Consider the following 8,523-nt stretch of genomic DNA (forward strand, 5'->3'; position numbering starts at 1 on the left):
GCTGTTGGCTCCCAGTAGTGTTCACAAACTGTGTTCCCTGGATGACTTCCTCCAAGCCCTGTGGCAGACGAGTTTGCGGAGAAACTCGCTGCCGGCTCAGTACATGTGCTAACTAAGCCCTGTACTGGGGTAGGAGCTCCGCGTGTGTTGGTTCCCCATAGGTAACCCCATGCGACGTATATCTTCCGCTAATTTGTTTCCCTGTTGGTAAACTGCGTCTTCCTTGAGCAGAGGCCCCTCTGCCCCAGTCACCATGTTTGTAGAAACTCCTACCCAGTAGGGTAGGACCTACCATGAGATTTCTCCACATGACATACTTCCGACAAGGCTCGGCAAGACCATGTGACGTATTTCACTCAAAATATCCCCTCCCCCCCTCTTTGGGCAGGGTGTGGTCTCCGCGGTGTCTTCCCCTTGGAAGTGACACACACACCCCCCCCCCCCCCGACATAGACCTGGTGGCCCCAGTGGGAGAAGAAAAAAAAAAAAGAGGATAAGAGGCCACGACTAGGCTAGCCTGTCTCTATCTTTTGGGCAGTCGACTTGTTTCCGAAGGGCCGTTCGACACTTATAACAGCATTGGGGGAGGTTACATGTCGGCCTGGTGCGCTGGCTGCGAGGCACACAGTGGTCTGCCCATCACACACCGCCAGTTCACGTAACACAGTTCAGCTAGTTGTGGCGTTTCGTATAGGGACTCCTAGTGTCACTACATTGACACAACGTCGAGTGAGTGACAGATAGGGAACATCCTGGTTACTTTCATAACCTCCGTTCCCTGATGGAGGGAACGAGACGTTGTGTCCCTCTTACCACAACGCTGGACTACCCGCTGAAATGGCTGGGACCTTGTCCCGGCTCCTCAGCACAAAACCTGAATGAGTGATTGCATACCAGCTCCTTTTATACCCGTATGTTTGGGGGAGTGGTATGCAAATACCACTCGCCAATATTCATTGGCCTTTTTTCAAAGACCAGAGGTGTTTCGGGCTCCCAAGAGTGACCCCTAGCATCACTACATTGACACAACGTCTCGTTCCCTCCATCAGGGAACGGAGGTTACGAAAGTAACCAGGACGATATATAGACTGTGAAGCTGTGGGAAATAAAGCCCTTTTGAGTTGGATCTCGCTATCTCCTGCTTCCTCCCTTGTCACGAAAACTAAGAACTTACACATAACCACAAAATTAAACATGGTTACTATATTAACACCATATTACTGTAGTAACACCATGGTTAATTGCATTAAAACGAAGGTTTCTGCCAAAAAAAACATATTAATATATACATATACTATGGTAAAACTACTGCAAATTGTACCCCGATCAAACCTCTCTCTCAACTCCCTGACCTTCACCGTTACCAAATCACCGCACAAAAATCAATCTTTATTTTCATTTTTATTTATTATTATAAGAAGTATTTAAGGAATTATTAAGAGTGGAGACAGGAAACAGGATGGGAAAAAGTGGGACAAAAAGGCGGAATTGAACCCGGATCATCCGCACGAAAAAATACATCCACAATGTCATTATACCCCACACCACTGCAGTGACACTAGGAAGTGCAGTTTGTCTTCAATTTCTGTGTTTCTACCAGACTACTGGAGTGCAAATAGCCATGCTGTGTGGCTATTTATTTTATAGCATTTTAAATAACCATGAATTCCATGAGTTCGAGGCTTTTTTGTCCATGTCTGTTCATCTATATGCTTGTGTACTTCTAAAAGTTTTCTTAATTAATGAATTAGCAGATATACACATTTAAAATGTACAGTCAAAGTACACACAACTAAAGCCTATTTGCTTTTTTAAAAAAAAGAGGGGATGAGCACTTCAGTATGTCCTGCAGCAACTTCCTGTTTTAACAAGAAATACAGAGCCAGATCTCATGTTTATGTGACTGACGCAGTGGTTCGTTATAGATATCGTGGCAGCTTTGAGGTGAAATGTCCACTGTGTGGCACTAAATGGGAGTACAATTTTCTCCAAAATAGATCAGGTTTTTAAAAATTAAAGCTCTATTAAGTTTTAAATCAACCAAATCTGCTTTTCTTCCCCTCGCTTAACCTTAAACCCAGTGTGTTTTTTTTTTTTTTGTTTTTTTATGGTCACGTTGCAGCTTTGTTTATTGTGTGTGTCTCAGAAATCTGAGCTTGTCAAGAGTAACAATACCTACTATATCACATACATTTTCCACTTTTTGAAATGTCCATGTTAATGTTTAAAACCTTCCGAGCGAGATATAAGAGAACATGTCTCTGTATCGCACTTGCTTCTAAAGCAGGCAGCACACAGTACGTGAAGTGAGGGAGGGGTGAAGTTTTTGATCAATAAGTGCGATTTCCTTCTAAAACAAAAACGACCTGAGCACAGACTGTTGTATAGGGCTGTATAACTCCTTTTCCTAACCAGACGTGACACTGTAAGTTTCCAGCGACAGACAAGCTGTCTGTCCACACTAGAAACTAAAAATTCATACACTAAAATTAGGACAACTGACAATCAAATGTACAAAATGAAACAATTACACAGACAGAACAGTCTGTTTATTCAACAAGTCATTTTCTCACTGCAGCTTTATGGGCATACACTTTCAACGCCAAACCCCAAGGAGCTATAAAACACCTGGAGAGAGCTATCAGTTAGCATTCCTATTCATCTCTATTGTGGTGCTCAGTTGGCGCAGGGTCCAAGCAACTACCCAGGAATATGCGCCATCTTAGCACCAGTTGTGATATGGCTTGCTCAACCAGCCACAGAAAAATGACATCTTCCTCACAACACAAAGTTTGTGCGTTAATAATTAATGAAATATATCACTGATGGAACTTTATACCAGACCCTGTAGAGTGGCGATTAGCACAATTAAAAGCTGCACACGTTGGTGAGTCGGCTTTCAATGCAAAATAAAATGAATAAATCATCCAATCCTGATAGCCACTATAATTATCTTTTTCCCTTATTGCTGACCCACCGTTATGATTTTTTACAGCAGGCATACATTAATACAAAAACTACTAATTCTATTTTAGAATAATTCATTTGAATAGTATTTAAGAACTCCTTGATTTCTACAAACAAAGAAGTGTTAATTAATTTGTTGGCCTAATAATTACTTAAAAATGGGATCATTCCAGATTGATGTATCATGAACTATGCATTACAAATAAATTCACTATATGGTTCACTACATGCTGCTATAATCAATATGGTCCCTTTTAACTTATCCGGGTTGGAGAGCCGAAGTACTTATAAACTGATAATGTGCAATTTTACTCGTGATTTGTGTGAAAGTGAATAAAAAAAAAATGCATTGTTGTCGTGGAGCCTCTAGTGCTTATTCCACCAATAAACTACTGCGATACGTACAACAAGCCATTTTAAAGTGATTTTGCAGTAATGTGAATTCTATGAGACCATGTTGGAAATATGTCAACCCATCAAGCAATTTAATGAGGCATATAAGAGCTCTCACACTTAAAGATTTATCTTTCAAAGTCATCAAAACCAAGCTGTGCATCAATAATTAAGAAATACACAACACTATATGAAAAAACCCCCATTCATTTTCATTTTTTCATCACTCCCTCAATTGATATCTGTTTGTAAGTTTATAAGCATGTGCGGTGCATTAGTGTATCAGTTTGGTTTCCACAGGGCCACACACTTGATTATGAAAACATCAGACAATGGTTTGTGAGTGAACTAATTTTAAGTTTTGTTCAGTAGTATTTTGCATGTTCACTTCTGATTGGTTGGGAACATTTTTGGAAAAGATAAGTCACGCAAAAGACAAAATATATGACATCTATATCTATCCATTCAATTAACCATGGTGACCCAATCTGTTGTTATTTGTCTTGGAATTCATGCCTGGATGCGGTCGATTTCTCTGATTAGCTCAGGAATATAGACTAAGGTCTGGGATAAGCTGCCAGCATAAATAGAAGTGCTGTTAGTTCACCTGAAACTTATTACTTAATGTTTATGCTTGCCTAATGCCTAAGAAAGTTATTAATTCAACAAATCAATATTGGCCCAGTGCTTACCCAAACAATATAGCATTTGTGGTAGATCTTAAAGGTGACCTTACAAAACGAAATTTTCTTGAAACCTTAAGAAAGCACTTCAGTGGTGCATTTGGGATTAAAAGGCTTATACTGCCTGCAAAGGCAAAACATGGTAATTTCACATATTGTCAATATTGAGTCATGACTGAAATTGGGTCTCCCAGACTATGATCTTAAATTTTGGTCCGTTTTTCACCCAACGTGATCGTATTAATTCAGAAGACAAGGATTAAACCACTCAAGTCATATGGACTACCTTTATGTCCTTTTTGGAGCTTAAAAGTTTTGGACCCTATTTACTTACATTGTATGGACAAAACCACTTCATACATCCTTCAAAAAATCTTCATTTGTGTTACAGAAGAAAGAAAGTCATACGAATTTGAGATGGCATTAGGGAGTAAATGATGAAATAATTATCATTTTTCTGTGAACCTTTATGTCTTCAAAAGAATTTAGCAAAGGGTTGACAGATGTTTGAGGCCAAAAGCAAAACATGATTTTTCTGTCAGGAATAAGTTTATTTCTGAAAACCCAGATGATGATAAAAATAGAATATAAACTAACAGCAATTAGCCATTGTCATTTCAGATGTAATTGTTTAACATTGTGTTACTGACAATACAATAATTTACATGACAGAACAGTTAGCATTTTAAGAGATTGTGCAGTTGTTACTTTCCGGATTAAAGTTACTGCAGTATAGGCTGCTCAACCATTTTACTTTCTCCTTTGCTCTCTATGAATATCAAGCTGATTTATCGACACATTCAAGCCCCAAAGTCATATTTCTCATTGTCTGTGCTTGCTTGTTTACGACAGCGAGTATATTTTGTACTGTTGCTCATTTGTTAATTGAGGCCTCACACACATATTTTGCCTGCTTTATTCATGAAGGGTCAAAGTTAATCTATAGCGCACTTTTTTAAATTGTGTTTTTTCCTCCTTCAGTATAGCCTATACATTTCCATAATGAACTGAAACTTAAAAAGCACTAACAAATATATAATGGACATGTCTTGATAGGTTTTACTTATGCTTTTGCGAATATCTCCCTTTAATTTAAATCCTTAATTCTTAATTCTGCAGGGCCAAAATAGCCAATTAATGTTCCCAGCTATGGCTTATGTGATATATAGTCTGAATTACTGTATACTGTATGCATACACTGAGCGAGCATAATATAAATCAATGCAACTGTGTCAAACCACATTGTGTATGAAACCTACATTAAAATTACTTCTCAGGAGAATGACTCACAGTTGTACAGGGACATATTGCTTGAACTTACACACATCCTAGCACTGACGTGCACAGAACGGGGGCAGCAGGGGCGCAAATCTAAAGGTGCACTTTTGGTCATCCAGAAAAAGGGGAGACATTTTAATAATTAAATTAAAATAGTTAAATATGACAAAATTAAAATATTGTCATAATCTCACAATAAGAGTAATGTATTATTATGAGATTTCTTTGTAAATCGCGGGCGTATTAAAGAAAATTAAGTGGAGGTGTCTTTAAGAGCCCCCGCTACAGCAGATCGGGGGCGGATTCCAATCACAAGTGATTCTCCCTATGCCCTATACTCACTCCGAAGTGCAGAGCCCTTAAAGTGGATACTCTGAAGGAAACATGGCATTACTGTATGAATGTACCCTTCACTAACAGTCTTGTGGAAGGGCCCTCTGAGAAAAGATGAATTTTCTCACTTTCCTTTTGAACGAGCTTTCGAGTGGCGCCCCCTTCCACAAGAGTGCCCTTCAAGGAAGCAAAAAATGCAGTTTTGAATTCGCCCTGGAACAACAAAGTGCCGTTACCTCAGATGAATAACAGGTCAGATAAAAAGTCCACTCCATGTATTGTGTTGTAAGTTCATCAAAAGAATAATACTCGATTTTTACCGCATTTCCGACACCGCATACCACTTGTGTAGACAGATTTATTAATTATAATGGCCACTTTCAGTAATATAAATTACATTTGTATTTGATGGAAAATTAACATAAACTGAAGGAGCTGTGTGGTTCTGCCTAAGTCAGTTTAGTTTTGTTGAAACTAATAAGCCATTAGACTAATCACTTTCAGAAAAATACCATTAGGCTACCATAGTAACGCAGCTCCCTATATGAATATTATGCATTCTGCGTAGGGCTCAAACTCCCTAGGGGGGCAACATCATACCCCAGGGGAGCACCAGAACCTCCACCAGCTGCCCTTACTCGCATGTTATAGATGAAATAATTCTGAAATTCTGAAGAAACCTCACTTCCGGGTTCTTTCGAGCAGCAGATTTCAATGGTGGAAATAGGCAGCGCTGCAGTTTTAATAATCTTAAGCTTTATAGAATGCAATAATGTATTTTAATGTTAATAAAAGTTATTAAAAATAATTTATCTATGGTTTACAGTGGAGAAATTATGTGGGCTCTTTTCTGAAATATCAGCAAAACAAGTTTAAACTTGGTCCAGGTTGATGAATACACATCCTCACATGTTTAACACACTTCAAAAGCCTAAGAAATGTGATATATAAAAATACAAACTACCACTAGACATGCAATATGTGTCTTTACTGCTTAAATTATTAACCCACATACAATAAATAATAATATTCTTACTTCAATATGATCATATTCCATATCAAAACTTAACAGCCATTTTCGATTGAACAATATTTACTGCATTCAAAATAAATGTAAAGACATCATTTTAGCAGTATGACATGCGCTGTGGAGGTGGAGACGGGATCTGTTCCTCCTGTTATATGGTATATGGTGATATTGATCAAATAAGATAATTGTTGACCTCATATCTGTCACAGTGACAGCACTTTGGAAATTAAAAAAGCAGTTTACAATCAGATTTTAAGTAATTTTTTCGTAAAAAAAAGTTAATATTGAACAACAGCTGCTGCGGGTCAATTTGGTCTAGAGTGGACGCGATAACAATGATGGTGACCCGTGAATTATCATCATCATTAATGTAAAATCCTGTGTTTTTCCTGATGCAACGATCTGGTGGAAATTTTAAGAAGCCCCACTCTCCAGTAATCTGTGGGAAACGGGGTGTTCCAACCCCACAAACAGAACTTTTTGGGCAGTTTCAGCATAATTTGAGCGAAGCACCCATAGACAGCAGTTCTTTTCTGGGCTACCAAAAGAACGCAGAAGAGGCGGTGTGGAGTGTTTGTTTGTGAACAGTAACTTCATCTATATGTTATTCAAGGACCCTGTAGCATTCGAGGAACACAGTCGATCACCTCGCGCACACACTTTCTCATCGCGCCTTCACACCGTGCACCACATTACCAGGGCAATGCCATGGTACTGAATGATTGATCATGTTCATATTTCATGATACTATCATGGTAGCCTACTCCAAGGTACTTTAAAAAAAATACCATGGTTATTTACTATAACACGCCATAAACATGGGGTTATCACAGACCATGTCTGAAAATAAATAAATAAACAAGTGTTTTACCATGGTGCTTTTTGTGAGAAATATAACAGAATAGGCTATTATTTGTGATAAAGGAAAAATGGCAAAAAAAAAAATATGAACAGTATATACAAGAAAATGGTTAAATACTCAAAAAGCAAAGAAATTAGTTAAGTATTTATAATTACTACTCATTAAAAAAAAAAAAAAAAAACATCCTTCCGCCCCTGTCCCTGCTAAGGTCTGTGCACATCAATGCATCCCAGTCTTAGGAAAGTTATTTTAAAACTGTTGTGTCTCAAGCTACAAGCTAATCATAATTTGCAGTATTTAAACTGCAGTTAAGCTACCCTTTTAGAAAAGTAGTTAGCTACACTACAAGCTACTAACAAACTACACTGTGTTATGACACATTCCTCCTGTAACCATCATCAAAATTTTCTGAGTCACTCTGCACACCCTGGATTCAAACTCACAACTCCAGGGGTGGTAGTCAGTGTCAATACTCGCTGAGCTACCCAGACCCGCTTGTATATGTCTTGATTCAAATAATGTTGTGGGGATGGGGGCGTGGTTGTGTGTCTGTTTACGGGAGAGAGGGGGTGGTGTGGCTTGTCAAACTGGTGGTAATTTCTAACAGCTCTTTCTTGTTACAGTGATGGCAGAGGGAGACCTTGAAAAGCAGCCAAACGTGCCAGAGAGGGAGAGAGCGACACGACAGTACAGCGTTGGCGTTCACGCAGAAGGTGTTTATAGTTTATGTTTGTGAGAGTTTATGTTACTAAGAGTTGAAGGTATTGTGAGTTTGTTTTGATTTGACGCTACTGAGTGAATGCACCAAGAAGAGTGTGCAGAAGGCAGAAAATAAAGCCTGACCTGAACTGTGTCATTGCTTCCCGTCTCCTCCTTTCCGTGCCTGAGCCTTGAACTGTGTAAAAAAATGTATTCCTGTGCGTGGTCATTTTTGAAAATTAAAAATGATTGCTTTCACTAGTGTAAATGTAATTACT

Source organism: Myxocyprinus asiaticus, chromosome 41, assembly GCF_019703515.2.
Source record: "Myxocyprinus asiaticus isolate MX2 ecotype Aquarium Trade chromosome 41, UBuf_Myxa_2, whole genome shotgun sequence".
NCBI classification, from domain to species: domain Eukaryota; kingdom Metazoa; phylum Chordata; class Actinopteri; order Cypriniformes; family Catostomidae; genus Myxocyprinus; species Myxocyprinus asiaticus.